Source organism: Bufo bufo, chromosome 4, assembly GCF_905171765.1.
Source record: "Bufo bufo chromosome 4, aBufBuf1.1, whole genome shotgun sequence".
Classification (NCBI taxonomy): Eukaryota; Metazoa; Chordata; class Amphibia; order Anura; family Bufonidae; genus Bufo; species Bufo bufo.
The window spans coordinates 329,722,701-329,738,425 of record NC_053392.1 but is presented as its reverse complement, the minus strand read 5'-3'; positions in this window follow the sequence as shown (position 1 = coordinate 329,738,425).

Below are 15,725 nucleotides of genomic sequence, written 5' to 3'. Positions count from 1 at the left end.
AAACATTGAAGAGGATTCTTTACGGTAAGAGCAGTGAGACTATGGAACTCTGTGCCTGAGGAGGTGGTGATGGTGAGTACAATAAAGGAATCCAAGAGGGGCCTGGATGTATTTCTGGAGTGTAATAATATTACAGGCTATAGCTACTAGAGAGGGGTCGTTGATCTAGGGAGTTATTCTGATTGCCTGATTGGAGTCCGGAAGGAATTTTTTATTCCCCTAAAGTGGGGAAAATTGGCTTCTACCTGACAGTTTTTTTTTTGCCTTCCTCTGGATAGTGTTGATCACGAATATTCAAATTTCGAATTTTTATCGCGAATATAGGTACTTCGAAAATTCGAGAATATTTCGTGATATATAGTGATATACACTCACCTAAAGAATTATTAGGAACACCTGTTCTATTTCTCATTAATGCAATTATCTAGTCAACCAATCACATGGCAGTTGCTTCAATGCATTTAGGGGTGTGGTCCTGGTCAAGACAGTCTCCTGAACTCCAAACTGAATGTCAGAATGGGAAAGAAAGGTGATTTAACCAATTTTGAGCGTGGCATGGTTGTTGGTGCCAGATGGGCCGGTCTGAGTATTTCACAATCTGCTCAGTTACTGGGATTTTGACACACAACCATTTCTAGGGTTTACAAAGAATGGTGTGAAAAGGGAAAAACATCCAGTATGCGGCAGTCCTGTGGGCAAAAATGTCTTGTGGATGCTAGAGGTCAGAGGAGAATGGGCCGACTGATTCAAGCTGATAGAAGAGAAACGTTGACTGAAATAAGCACTCGTTACAACCGAGGTATGCAGCAAAGCATTTGTGAAGCCACAACACGCACAACCTTGAGGCGGATGGGCTACAACAGCAGAAGACCCCACCGGGTACCACTTATCTCCACCACAAATAGGAAAAAGAGGCTACAATTTGCACGAGCTCACCAAAATTGGACTGTTGAAGACTGATTTAAAATGTAACATTTATTTTATCTTAATTAAGAAAGTGTCAAATGGGAAGAAAAAAGAATTGTTAAAAATAGAGTACGGCTGGGCTCTGCGGCTGGGATAATATATAACTTTTCATTTGGGAGGCACTTTAGCAACAGACACTTGCCCCTATATGTATCTATCAGTATCTGGGGATTATAGATGCTTATAAAGTTCTCAACTTTCTGGCTAGTTAAACTTTAACTATTGAGATCTTTGGTCTATATCCCTATACTTCGTAATTTAATGAGGACTGTTGTCTGGTATTGCTTGCCTATCCCTACGTTCACTAGTATTCCCCTATAAACACTTCACCCTGCCGCTTGTGTCCACATGCTAGGTGTCTGCAGTACACAGAGATGCGGACACTAAAGTCACAGCCGTACTTTTCCTAAAACCTAAATTGCAGCTCCCCCGACATGTTTCGCCACAATTGTGGCGTCCTCAGGGGAAATGGAGCTACTATCAACACGAGCGCCATTTTTTATAACTGCTATGGGCGGGTATTGAACAAAAAATAAAGAAAAATATAGACGCACTACAAAACGAAATCAAGGAAAGGAAACATAGGAAATACATAGAAACATAGAAACATAGAATGTGTCGGCAGATAAGAACCATTTGGCCCATCCAGTCTGCCCAATATACTAAATACTATGGATAGCCCCTGGCCCTATCTTATATGAAGGATGGCCTTATGCCTATCCCATGCATGCTTAAACTCCTCCACTGTATTTGCAGCTACCACTTCTGCAGGAAGGCTATTCCATGCATCCACTACTCTCTCAGTAAAGTAATACTTCCTGATATTACTTTTAAACCTTTGCCCCTCTAATTTAAAACTATGTCCTCTTGTAGCAGTTTTTCTTCTTTTAAATATTCTCTCCTCTTTTACCTTGTTGATTCCCTTTATGTATTTAAAAGTTTCTATCATATCCCCTCTGTCTCGTCTTTCTTCCAAGCTATACATGTTAAGGTCCTTTAATCTTTCCTGGTAAGTTTTATCCTGCAATCCATGTACCAGTTAGTAGCTCTTCTCTGAACTCTCTCCAAAGTATCAATATCCTTCTGGAGATATGGTCTCCAGTACTGAGCACAATACTCCAAATGAGGTCTCACTAGTGCTCTGTAGAGCGGCATGAGCACCTCCCTCTTTCTACTGGTAATTCCTCTCCCTATACACCCAAGCATTCTGCTAGCATTTCCTGCTGCTCTATGACATTGTCTGCCTACCTTTAAGTCTTCTGAAATAATGACCCCTAAATCCCTTTCCTCAGATACTGAGGTTAGGACTGTATCACTGATTCTATATTCTGCTCTTGGGTTTTTACGTCCCAGGTGCATTATCTTGCACTTATCAACATTAAATTTTAGGTGCCATATTTTTGACCATTCCTCTAGTTTTCCTAAGTCCTTTTCCATTTGGTGTATCCCTCCAGGAACATCAACCCTGTTACAAATCTTTGTGTCATCAGCAAAAAGACACACCTTACCATCGAGGCCTTCTGCAATTTCGCTGATAAAGATATTAAACAATATGGGTCCCAGAACAGATCCCTGAGGTACCCCACTGGTAACAAGACCTTGGTCTGAATATACTCCATTGACTACAACCCTCTGTTGCCTGTCCCTCAGCCACTGCCTAATCCATTCAACAATATGGGAGTCCAAGCCTAAAGACTGCACTTTATTGATAAGCTTTCTATGTGGGACAGTATCAAAAGCCTTACTAAAGTCTAGATAAGCGATGTCTACTGCACCTCCTCCATCTATTTTTTTAGTCACCCAATCGAAAAAATCAATAAGATTAGTTTGACATGATCTCCCTGAAGTAAACCCATGCTGTTTTTCATCTTTCAATCCATGGGATTTTAGATGTTCCACAATCCTCTCCTTAAGTATGGTTTCCATTAATTTCCCCACTATTGATGTCAGGCTTACTGGCCTATAGTTGCCCGATTCCTCCCTACTACCTTTCTTGTGAATGGGCACAACATTTGCTAATTTCCAATCTTCTGGGACGACTCCTGTTGCCAGCGATTGGTTAAATAAATCTGTTAATGGTTTTGCTAGTTCAACGCTGAGCTCTTTTAATAGCTTTGGGTGTATCCCATCAGGCCCCTGTGACTTATTTGTATTAATTTTAGACAGCTGACTTAGAACCTCTTCCTCTGTAAAGACACATGCATCAAAAGATTCATTAGTCTTCTTTCCTAACTGAGGTCCTTCTCCTTCATTTTCCTTTGTAAAAACTGAACAGAAATATTCATTGAGGCAGGCAGCTAGTTCTTTATCTTCTTCTATATACCTTCCTTCTTTTGTTTTTAATTTGGTAATTCCTTGTTTTAGTTTCCTTTTTTCATTTATGTATCTGAAGAATGCCTTCTCGCCTTTTTTCCCTGACTGAGCTAATTTCTCTTCTGCCTGTGCTTTGGAAGCTCTTATAACTTGTTTGGCCTCTCTCTGCCTAATCTTATAAATTTGTCTGTCATCCTCGTTTTTTTTTTTTTTATAATTCCTAAATGCTATCTTTTTGTTTTTAATGATTTTGGCCACTTCTGCTGAGTACCACAGTGGTCTCTTCCTTTTTTTGCTTTTACTGACAAGCCTAATGCAATTTTCTGTTGCCTTCAATAGTGCCACTTTTAAGTAGTCCCATTTCTCCTGGACTCCAATGAAACTGTTCCAGTCTGATAGGGACTTGTATACCACTAATCTAATTTTAGAAAAGTCTGTTTTTCTAAAATCTAAAACTTTTGTTTTTGTGTGGTGTGACTCAGTCACTGTACTTATAGTAAACCACACTGACTGGTGATCACTAGATCCCAAGCTTTCCCCTACAGTAATATCAGATACCAAATTCCCATTTGTGAATACTAAATCTAAAATGGCCTCCTTCCGGATTGGCTCCTCCACTACTTGCTGTAGAGATAATCCCAGTAGGGAATTTAGAATATCTGTACTCCTGGCAGAACTAGCTATTTTGGTTTTCCAGTTTACATCTGGAAGATTGAAGTCTCCCATAATGATAACTTCCCCCTTCAATGTCATTTTAGCTATTTCCTCAACTAGTAGATCATCTAATTCTTTGACTTGGCTAGGTGGTCTATATATCACACCTACACGAGTTACCTTATGATTATCAAGCTGCACGGTAACCCAAACTGACTCTAAATTGTTCTCGCTAACTTGTATCAAATTAGATTTTATGTTATCTTTCACATACAGGGCCACCCCTCCCCCTTCTTGCCTTCTCTGTCTTTCCTGTATAGAGAGAACCCTGGTATTGATATATCCCAGTCATTACTCCCCTTGAACCACGTCTCAGTAACAGCCACTACATCTATATTCTCAGATGCCATTATAGCCTCAAGTTCATTGATCTTATTCCCTAGACTGCGAGCATTTGTAGACAAGACTCTGAGCTTGTCATTCCTTAACCTTTGTGCTACTGGCCTCTTCTGGCATTGTTCCGGGGGGCAGTTGGACTGCTGGATTATCACTCTTTTGCCCCCCTTTCCTAGTTTAAATGCTTCTTAGCAAATACATTAGGGACCGTTCAGACTTTGAAAGTGATAGAGTTTACATTTGGAGGAACAGGGGTAATAATAGGAATCCACAGCGAGGATATACTGAAAATTCCGAAACAGAGACCACGGGCACAGAAGGTTCAGTTCATAGCTTAACTGCACAGGGAAACCGGATAAAGGGTATAAAACGTAAAACAAAAAAAAGACAGTAACCTCCAAATAAATCTGCCCTAGAGAGACGTGAATCATTTCAGATATGCCTGGGAGGAATAGCAGGAAAACAAGTTACCTCAGATGCGAATATCATGTGGCCAATGTAAATACGAATCCCATAGTAACCTATCCATCCTTATCCACACAACCTTTTTCATTTGGTTCATCCCACAGTACAGGGGGGAATATGGGCCAGAATCTCACCACCTACTAGTCATCTGCCACACAACCTCAAATCCAGATGCCCCTGACCCAGACAAATATGGGCTCGGGAGAAAAGACTACTTCTATTGCCCCCCTTTTTTTTAGGACAAGCAGGGGTACAATTGAGGGATCGGGAGAGATGGGGCTACAGCAAATAGCTGTAGCAACATCCAATGAGGATTTGGATGATAAACAAATCATAAATTTATCCAAACATACAATAACTGCTTCACAAAAAACACTCTTGAGCAGGGGTCTTACATTCTCACTGGTCCCACAATGTGACAAGTTCTTATGGATTAAGGATATAAATCTCTTCGCACGAAAACTAGCTCTACATAAAGTACACAAACAAGCAGAATATGATGTACTTAGAACCTTTGAAAATGAAAGAAGATGTGTAGAGACATTGGAAGAACTATTGAAAGAGAGTGAGGGATATCAGATCATCCCTGACCCCCCTTCTCGATTTTAAAACCTAAATCGAGAATTATCCCATCCTTCACACAATTTCAGGAAATAGACACCTTTGTCCAATTAGTAACACAGGACATAAAATCACTAAAAATGAGGAAGGATTATATTGAATCTAATCTAAGTACACAAGAACTTGAGGCCTTAGAAACCCTGAAAAACTATGGGGATATTATAATAAAACCAAGTGATAAAGGGGTAACATAGTTATTGAAGATAAAGGAGACTATGTGGATATAGTACTGAGACTCCTGAGAGATAGAAAAACATATAAGGTTCTATCTAATGACCCCACAAAAGAATATCTGAATAAATTGAGAAATCTCCTTCTTGAAGCACGCCAAGAGAATATTATAACAAAAGATGAATACCAGTATCTATTCAATGTAAGCCCTGTAAGAACAAGAAGCCTATCCCAGGGAGACCCATAGTCTCGGGCAATGAGAATTTAACACAGGCTATTAGCGAATATGTGGATCAAATATTGAGACCTTTTGTGACCACTCTGCCCTCATATATCAGGGACACAAAAGACCTCCTCCTGAAAATAAATGATATCACATTGACACCTAACACTATTCTAGGAAGTTTAGATGTAGAATCGCTCGATTCAGCACCCACTAGGAATACACACGGTAGAATATTATCTTAACACAGGGAGCCAAAACTTCAAACAGCACAATGAGTTTGTTTTGTCATCACTTAAGTTTATTTTGGAGCACAATTTTTTTATTTTTCAGGGACACTTTTATAAACAAATCAATGGGACCGTGATGGGGACGTCATGTGCCCCAACGTATGCAAACCTGTTTTTAGGGTGGTGGGAAGACAATTACGTGTTCACGGAAGAGATGTCGTCGTATGTCTGCCACATAAATTTTTGGGGCAGATATATTGACGATATTCTTATTCTATGGGATGGGGGTCATTCACTATTTCACAAATTCACTCAGACACTAAATGATAATGATATAGGAATTAAATATACCTATGAAATTCAGGATATGGAGATAGTGTTCCTTGATTTAAAAATAAATATAGCAGGAGATGGGCATTTGGTCACAGAGGTATATAGAAAACCTACTGCGACAAACAGCTACCTACATTGGAATAGCTGGCACCCGCCCCCCCCTGAAAAGAGGAATTCCAACGGGCCAGTACTTGAGGGCACGTCGCAACTGCTCTGATAAGACTTCTTTTAACAAAGAAAGTGAACAATTGTTTCAAAGGTTCAAAAAGAGAGGCTATCCGACTAGGCCTCTAAAAATGCATACAATAGAGGAGATTTATTGAAGATAACAGCATAAAAAAATTGTGAAATCATTAGATGCATAGGGACATACGATGGATATAATAGAGAGATATGTCGTATCCTTAAGAAATATTGGCATATAATACAATCTGACAGAGATTTAAGAATGGTACTTACCCCAAATCCATCTGTAGCATACAGGAGAGGCCCAAATTTGAAGGACCAACTGGTTCATAGCCATCTATCTGAGGAGAGAACTCGGACCGTAGAAACAAGGGAGAGATATCGGGGCTCATCACCCTGTGGAGACTGCTCCTTCTGTAAATATATACCCCATAATAAAAAGTTCATCAATCCTGGGGATAAAAAAGAATATGAAATCAGACAACTCATTACATGCAGAACACAGGGGGTCATCTATATAGTCTCTTGTCCATGCCCTAAACTATATGTGGGCAAAACCATACAGGAATTGAGATGTCGTATCTCAGGTCATCTGAGTACAATTGAAACTGACAAAGACACCTCTATAGATAGACACATTAAATATGTACATGGCGATAAGAGCTCCCTTCTACGTTTCTGGGATATTAAAAAAATATCCATGGGACCAAGAGGGTGAAACTTAGACAAGAAACTCCTACAAAGTGAGGCATGTTGGATTCATAGACTAAATACTATGAGTCCATATGGATTGAATGAAGGTTTTTCCTTCACGGCATTTATCTAAGAATTAAAAAGATGCATAAATTACAGCTAAAATAGAAGAAAACCTAGAATACCAGATCATAATTGTAATAAATATAGGTCTATATTGAATAAGTAATAGTGAAGAAGGAAAAATAAGGCCAATATCTAACCACAGTCAGTATTGGTTATATAGTTTAATAAACAAAACAAGAAATTGACTAATTAGTCATTCATAGACTAAACACTATGAGACTAATGAAATTACAGTACTTAAACATATACATATCTGAGAGATATGAGATTCACTTCAAGATTAGGTCATAGACTTTCACATTTAGGAGAAGCATGTGCGATCGACTTCAGAGATATGGTGTTCACCTCATGATTTAGCGCATGCACCAGATATCTCTGTGCATTAAATACTGAGAGGGGGGATAATATATAAATCCACGAATAAGCGCAATATCTCCAGAAAATTAGTGTATAGCATTCTACTGATATTTACCGATGACTAAACCAGCATACTAGTATTTGGATATATGTAAAATACCTGAGTAATAGGATAGCCACTTCATGGTTTAGCCTATAAATCTCTGTTCCCTACTAGAAGACTAAGTGGGAGGATAAGTGCAGTAGGATTGGGAATTCTCAGCAATAGACTAAGTCAGGAGACATGCGCAGTGGATATTAATTTCCAAGTCTGTCGACAACTAAGTCAGCACACATGCGCAGTGGTAAATCTAAGTCTTTGGACACGTACCATATCCTTTGGAGACATAGGATTGAGTTTAAGTTCTAGTGCATGCGCCTCCATCTTCTATCAGGAAACTAAGATAGAAGATATGTGCAGTAAGATCGATACCTTTGAATAGGAGACTAAGTCAGAAGACATGCACTGTGGGAATTCTTTTGAATGAATTTTCTCCTAAGTTCTAGTGCATGCACCCCCACTTAGAATTTGGAGTGGGAGACTAAGTCAGAAGACATGCGCTGTGGGAATTTTTATGAATTAATTTTCTCCTAAGTTCTAGCGCATGCGCCCCCACTTAGAATTTGGAGTGGGAGACTAAGTCAGAAGACATGCGCTGTGGAAATTTTTGTTAACAAATTTTCTCCTAAGTTCTAGCGCATGCGTACCTACTTAGAATTTGGAGATTGAATCAGGAGACAAGCGCAGGCGGAGAGAGTTGGTCTGCAGGACATGCGCAGAGTTTCGAATATATTAATACCATGTTAAAAGTTCTGACACAGGCGCATATGTTTTGAAGGTATTGGTGACACTCATGATTGATGAACTGCCAAGACTGTGGATCATTGACCAGATTGCATTGTCTGTCACATGAGCACTGTTTGTACATTGGAGATCAGAAGAGAAATACCCCAGTCCATAGCAGTTATAAACACTGGTTTAAATGGTGCTCGTGTTGATAGTAGCTCCATTTCCCCTGAGGACGCCACAGTTGTGGCGAAACATGTCGGGGGAGCTGCAATTTAGGTTTTAGGAAAAGTACGGCTGTGATTTTAGTGTCCGCATCTCTGTGCACTGCAGACACCTAGCATGCGGACACGAGCGGTAGGGTGAAGTGTTTATAGGGGTATACTAGTGAACGTAGGGATAGGCAAGCAATACCAGACAACAGTCCTCATTAAATTACGAAGTATAGGGATATAGAGCAAAGATCTCAATAGTTAAAGGACAACTAGCCAGAAAGTTGAGAACTTTATAAGCATCTATAATCCCCAGATACTGATAGATACATATAAGGGCAAGTGTCTGTTGCTGATGTGCCTCCCAAATGAAAAGTTATATACACTGCTCAAAAAAATAAAGGGAACACTTAAACAACACAATGTAACTCCAAGTCAATCACACTTCTGTGAAATCAAACTGTCCACTTAGGAAGCAACACTGAGTGACAATCAATTTCACATGCTGTTGTGCAAATGGGATAGAAAACAGGTGGAAATTATAGGCAATTAGCAAGACACCCCCAATAAAGGAATGGTTCTGCAGGTGGTGACCACAGACCAGTTCTCAGTTCCTATGCTTCCTGGCTGATGTTTTAGTCACTTTTGAATGCTGCCGGTTCTTTCACTCTAGTGGTAGCATGAGACGGCGTCTACAACCCACACAAGTGGCTCAGGTAGTGCAGCTTATCCAGCATGGCACATCAATGCGAGCTGTGGCAAGAAGGTTTGCTGTGTCTGTCAGCGTAGTGTCCAGAGCATGGAGGCGCTACCAGGAGACAGGCCAGTACATCAGGAGACATGGAGGAGGCCGTAGGAGGGCAACAACCCAGCAGCAGGACAGCTACCTCCGCCTTTGTGCAAGGAGGAACAGGAGGAGCACTGCCAGAGCCCTGCAAAATGACCTCCAGCAGGCCACAAATGTGCATGTGTCTGCTCAAACGGTCAGAAACAGACTCCATGAGGGTGATATGAGGGCCCGACTTCCACAGGTGGTGGTTGTGCTTACAGCCCAACACCGTGCAGGACGTTTGGCATTTGCCAGAGAACAAGATTGGCAAATTCGCCACTGGCGCCCTGTGCTCTTCACAGATGAAAGCAGGTTCACACTGAGCACATGTGACAGACATAACAGAGTCTTGAGACGCCGTGAAGAATGTTCTGCTGCCTGCAACATCCTCCAGCATGACCGGTTTGGCATTGGGTCAGTAATGGTGTGGGGTGGCATTTCTTTGGAGGGCCGCACAGCCCTCCATGTGCTCGCCAGAGGTAGCCTGACTGCCATTAGGTACCGAGATGAGATCCTCAGACCCCTTGTGAGACCATATGCTGGTGCGGTTGGCCCTGGGTTCCTCCTAATGCAAGACAATGCTAGACCTCATGTGGCTGGAGTGTGTCAGCAGTTCCTGCAAGACGAAGGCATTGATGCTATGGACTGGCCCGCCCGTTCCCCAGACCTGAATCCAATTGAGCACATCTGGGACATCATGTCTCGCTCTATCCACCAACGTCACGTTGCACCACTGACTGTCCAGGAGTTGGCAGATGCTTTAGTCCAGGTCTGTGAGGAGATCCCTCAGGAGACCGTCCGCCACCTCATCAGGAGCATGCACAGGCGTTGTAGGGAGGTCATACAGGCACGTGGAGGCCACACACACTACTGAGCCGCATTTTGACTTGTTTTAAGGACATTACATCAAAGTTGGATCAGTTGGATGTAGTGTGTTTTTCCACTTTAATTTTGAGTGTGACTACAAATCCAGACCTCCAGGGGTTGAAAAATTTGATTTCCATTTTTTTTATTTTTGTATGATTTTGTTGTCAGCACATTCCACTATGTAAAGAACAAAGTATTTCAGAAGAATATTTAATTAACTCAGATCTAGGATGTGTTATTTTTGTGTTCCCTTTATTTTTTTGAGCAGTGTATTATCCCAGCCGCAGAGCCCAGCCGTACTCTATTTTTAAAAAAATTTATTTTTTCTTCCCGTTTGACACTTTCTTAATTAAGATAAAATAAATGTTACGTTTTAAATCAGACCATAAACGGGAACCTATTAGCCTCTGGCTATTGAATTGAAATAATATTATTTCCCGGGTCCAAAGGGTCCCTGTAGTAAAAATATGTATACCTGTATCAGCAGTGAAGTTGGGTACCTGGGCCACATACTGTAGTTATCTGGGGGTGCCCAAATAGGTGCACTTGATTGGGTTAATGACTGATCATCAACTCTTTGGCGCCTTCTTGGGGGTTCATCGGATTCATTTGAAGATGATGATGCAATAAAATTCATTTCACCTTCATTTGCAGACTCAGTGTCTGAACAAATCATTGCGTACACCTGCTCTGCAGTAAACCGGCTGTGATGCCCCATATTTGAATTTAAATAAACGAGGTAACAGTCCAGTAACTGTAGAAGATGAAATAGTATTTTTTTTTCAAAAGGTACTAACTGAAATATTTTTAATATATTAAGCAAATTTGCTCCAAAATAAAAATAGGAGCGGGATTGGGCTCACTAGGTCAGTGATTGGTGGCAGTGGCTGGTGTCGATGGCAGAAAAAATCCCACTAAGAATATATAACTCTGGCAATAGGTCTGTGTGTACCCAAGAAAATAACAGAAAAACTGCAACAAAAAAAGATTTTATATAGGAGTGGGTTAGGGTTCACTGGGTCAGTGACTGATGGACGTTAGCCAATGTGGATGTCAATGGGAAGGTCCTCTAGAAAATATGTAGTTCTTTGTGCGACTCTGATAGGGGTGCTGGGCGTACCTACTAAAATAACGGTAAAACAGTACGAACCAAAAAAACATTTTTCTGTATATAAAAAAAAATTGCTTAGAAAAAAATAAAGTAGGGGAATAGAATATGTAGTTCTTGATGTGACTCTGATAGGGGTGCTGGGCGTACCTACTAAAATAACACTAAAACTGTGTCAGTGACTGGCAGCCATTGACCTGTGCGGATGTCGATTGGGGGGGGATATGTAGTGCTTTGTGCAACTGGCAGAAGCACTGGGTGTACTGGGGCTCACTGGGTCAGGGTCTAGTGAATCTTAGCCAGGGAGGATGATGATGGGGGGAATAAAGGGCCGCTAACAAAATTATGAAACTAAACTGCACTAAATATATATATATATATATATATATATATATATATAAACAATGTTTGCTCTTAAAAAAATATGGGAGCAGGATAGGGTTCACTGGAAAGTAATGGGAGGTGGATAGGGTGTGTGTATAGTGATTGGTGCAACTGTGACAGGAGCTCTGAGTGACAATAACCCTCTCTGATCACCTATCTGACAGAACTGAGGTGATAAGAGGGGGTGAAGTCACCTACCCAGACTCCTGTCCCCTGATTGGCCAACCTAGGACCATATTGATTGGCCCTGTGTTGGCAAACTGTGATTGGTAGCTGTCTATGACAGCTGCCAATCACAGCTCTGTCACCACCTACATGGTGACAGGTTCGCATCCACATCGGCATCTGGGATGGCTGTCAGAGGGCCATGACAGCAGCAATCCTTGATGCCTTCCTGCTCTTATCGGTCAATTGGAGGGACCATCAGAGTCTCTGAAGTAGTAGCGTGGCTGTCGGAGTGCCGCTGCAGTCTCCATTACAGCCCACCTCCCTGAAGACATGTGCTGCTAAGAAAACTAGCGCTGATTGGTCCATGAGACTTCATGGACCATTCACAGCAATTGCCGACCTGGTAATGCTCTCACAGGTCCCAGGCAGTCCGTGACAGCTATCATCACAGCTCTGTAGCCATGTAGTAAAACATGGTGACAGTTTCTAGCCATGACGTGTATACTCGTCATGGAGCAGTAAGTAACACTGCTCCATGACAGATATACACGTCAAATAGCACTAAGAGGTTAAAAAGGAGATTGATTTATTTTTGGAGGATAGCAAAGACAGTGGTATTATTGATGCCAAGACAGAAAGGGCCCTTAGTAATATGTATCCTAAAATCCCCATCTTTTATCTACTGCCAGAGATTCCCCTCCTGGACGTCCAATGGTGTCCTGTACGGATTCACTGCTGTAACCTTTAGCTATTTATCTAGATTACTTTTTTCAACAAATTGTTGGCAACTTTGATAGATGTTTAAAAGACACCATTGATTTTTTTCATTGATTGTATCGAAAGGATAGACAGCACTGATGTTATGTACCTGTGCACATCGGACGTCCAGAGTTTGTATACGAATATACCACAGGAGGAAGGACTAAAATTGAAGGGCAATGCCACATTAAATAAATATAAGATTTCTTTCCTGATGGAATTTATTCTGACAAAAAATTTATCAGTTTGATAAGATTTTTACTTGCAGCTGCAGGGGACTTCGATGGGGTCCTCCCCAGCTTCAAGTTTCGCTAATACTTTTATGAGTCATTTGATTTACGGTTTATATTTTTGAGGGAGGCCTGTACACTTCATCCATGTGGCTTCACTATGTGGATTATGTGTTTATGCTTTGGAGGGGAGATGAGTCCTCTCTTTTACAGTTGTCACCAGATTAAATTAATGTCACAAAACCATCAAATTTACATTGAATTATGATCAGAATATAATACATTTTTTGGATGTTATCTACAAAAGTCTTAAATGCCCGTGTGACAAAATTTTATGTAGGGCAAACATCCTGCTTGATTAAAGTTAGAATTAATGAACAAAAATCTAATATCAGGACAGATAACAAAGAGGATAACAAAAGATAATTATTTCTAAGGCTCCATTCACACGTCCGCAACGTGTTTTTCAGATCCGCGGATCCGCAAAACACAGACAGCGGCAATGTGCATTCCGCATTTTGCGGACCGCACATTGCCGGCACTAATAGAATATGCCTGTTCTTGTCCGCAATTGCGGACAAGAATAGGACATGTTCTATATTTTTGTGGAACGGAAGTGCGGACCCGGAAGTGCGGACCCGGAAGTGCGGGTCCGCAATTCCGTGTCCGGGCAGCACATTGTGCTGCCCCATAGAGATGAATGGGTCCACAATTCCGTTCCAGAAAATGCGGAACGAAATTGCGGACGTGTGAATTGAGCCTAAGAGAGACTATTTTGAAATTGGACTCTTTAATACCCAGAGAACAAAATAAAATGTGCAGTTTTGGTGTGTTTGTATAAGTGATCATTTTCTATATACAGTATAAGGTTATTTATGGCTATATGTTTTTTTGATAAAGGATATTGATTGTATATTTATATATCAGGTGTATGGCCCTTGAAATAGTGTGGCGAAACCTGGGTCAGGCTTGCCAAGACATCTGGTTTTATTACATGCGGGTTTTTTATAATATCCTGTCAGTATAATAAATATCCTTGGAATCGAGTTCAGCTGGCAGTCGCTATGTTACCTGGCGTTGCAGCGGAAAGGAGCGTCGCTCCACGTAAACCAGTGAAATATTCCAGCAAGCCGCCAATATGTTTCAAAAGTATTTTTCTTCTTTATTTCATAACTCAACTCATAGTTTCATAATAACGTTTCGGCATATAGCCTTTGTCAATAGATACATAATATGATTCACAGTGACTCTATATAAGATGTATCTAATCAAACAGAAGTGACATCATCCACCCCCCTATGGGCGGGAGCAAAACATGCACCAACCCGCTTCTTAGTTTCACTAGAACCCGGGACACATACACAGAAAGGATATCGCAAATCGAAAGTAGAAGATCAACGAGCCGATAGTGTCTATATTAAAAAGGAAAAGAAAAAAGTACTTAAGTAAAACAATACAATTATATATATGCTGCACAATCTTATAACCTTGCGACCTCATAGTCGCGATTCAGACCTCTGGGATGCAATGTATCAAGGGTATGTATCCAAAAGGCTTCTCTACGGAGTAGGAGTTTATTTATGTCTCCTCCTCTCCTTGGTCTCATGACCTGCTGCAAAACCTGGAACCTCAGCTGGGACACGGAATGTTTACATCTGTCAAAATGATATGGTAACGGCAATAATACATTTTTTGTCCTTATTGTGGACTTATGCTTACATATCCTTTCCCTCACCATTTGCATCATTTTGCTCACATATGCAAGCCCACATGGGCATTTGATCAAGTAAATCAAGTTTTTTGACTCACATGTAAAAAAAAACTTCTATTTTAAAGGCTATTCCTGTTTGGGGATGATAAACCTCAGAACCTTTCATTATATGAGAACATTGAAGACAATGTAGGCACGGAAATGTGCCTTTTTTCACTGTCCTCAATGTACTCTGTCTCAGTGTTTCCTTTTTACTCCCTAGGTCTGCATGCACCAGTTTATCTCTGAGGCTGGGATTCTTGACAAAGTCTATATGCCGAAACGCATTACTATGAAACTATGAATTGAGTCATGAAATAAAGAAGAAAGATACTTTTGAAACATATTGGCGGCTTGCTGGAATATTTCACTGGTTTACGTGGAGTGACACTCCTTTCCGCTGCAACGCCAGGTGACATAGCGAGTGCCAGCTGAACTTGATTTCAAGGATATTTATTATACTGACAGGATATTATAAAAAACACGCATGTAATAAAACCAGATGTCTTGGCAAGCCTGACCCAGGTTTCGCCACACTTTTTCAAGGGCCATGCACCTGATATATAAATATACAATCAATATCCTTTATCAAAAATACATATAGCCATAAATAACCTTATACACTGCCCGTCCAAAAAAAGTAGGCACCAAAAATATTTTGTTGGACCGCCTTTAGCTTTGATTACGGCAGGCATTCGCTGTGGCATTGTTTCGATAAGCTTCAGCAATGTCACAAGATTTATTTCCATCCAGTGTTGCAAAATTTTTCACCAAGATCTTGCATTGATGATAGTAGAGTCTGACTGCTGCGCGAAGCCTTCTGAAATAAAGAAGAAAAATACTTTTGAAACATATTGG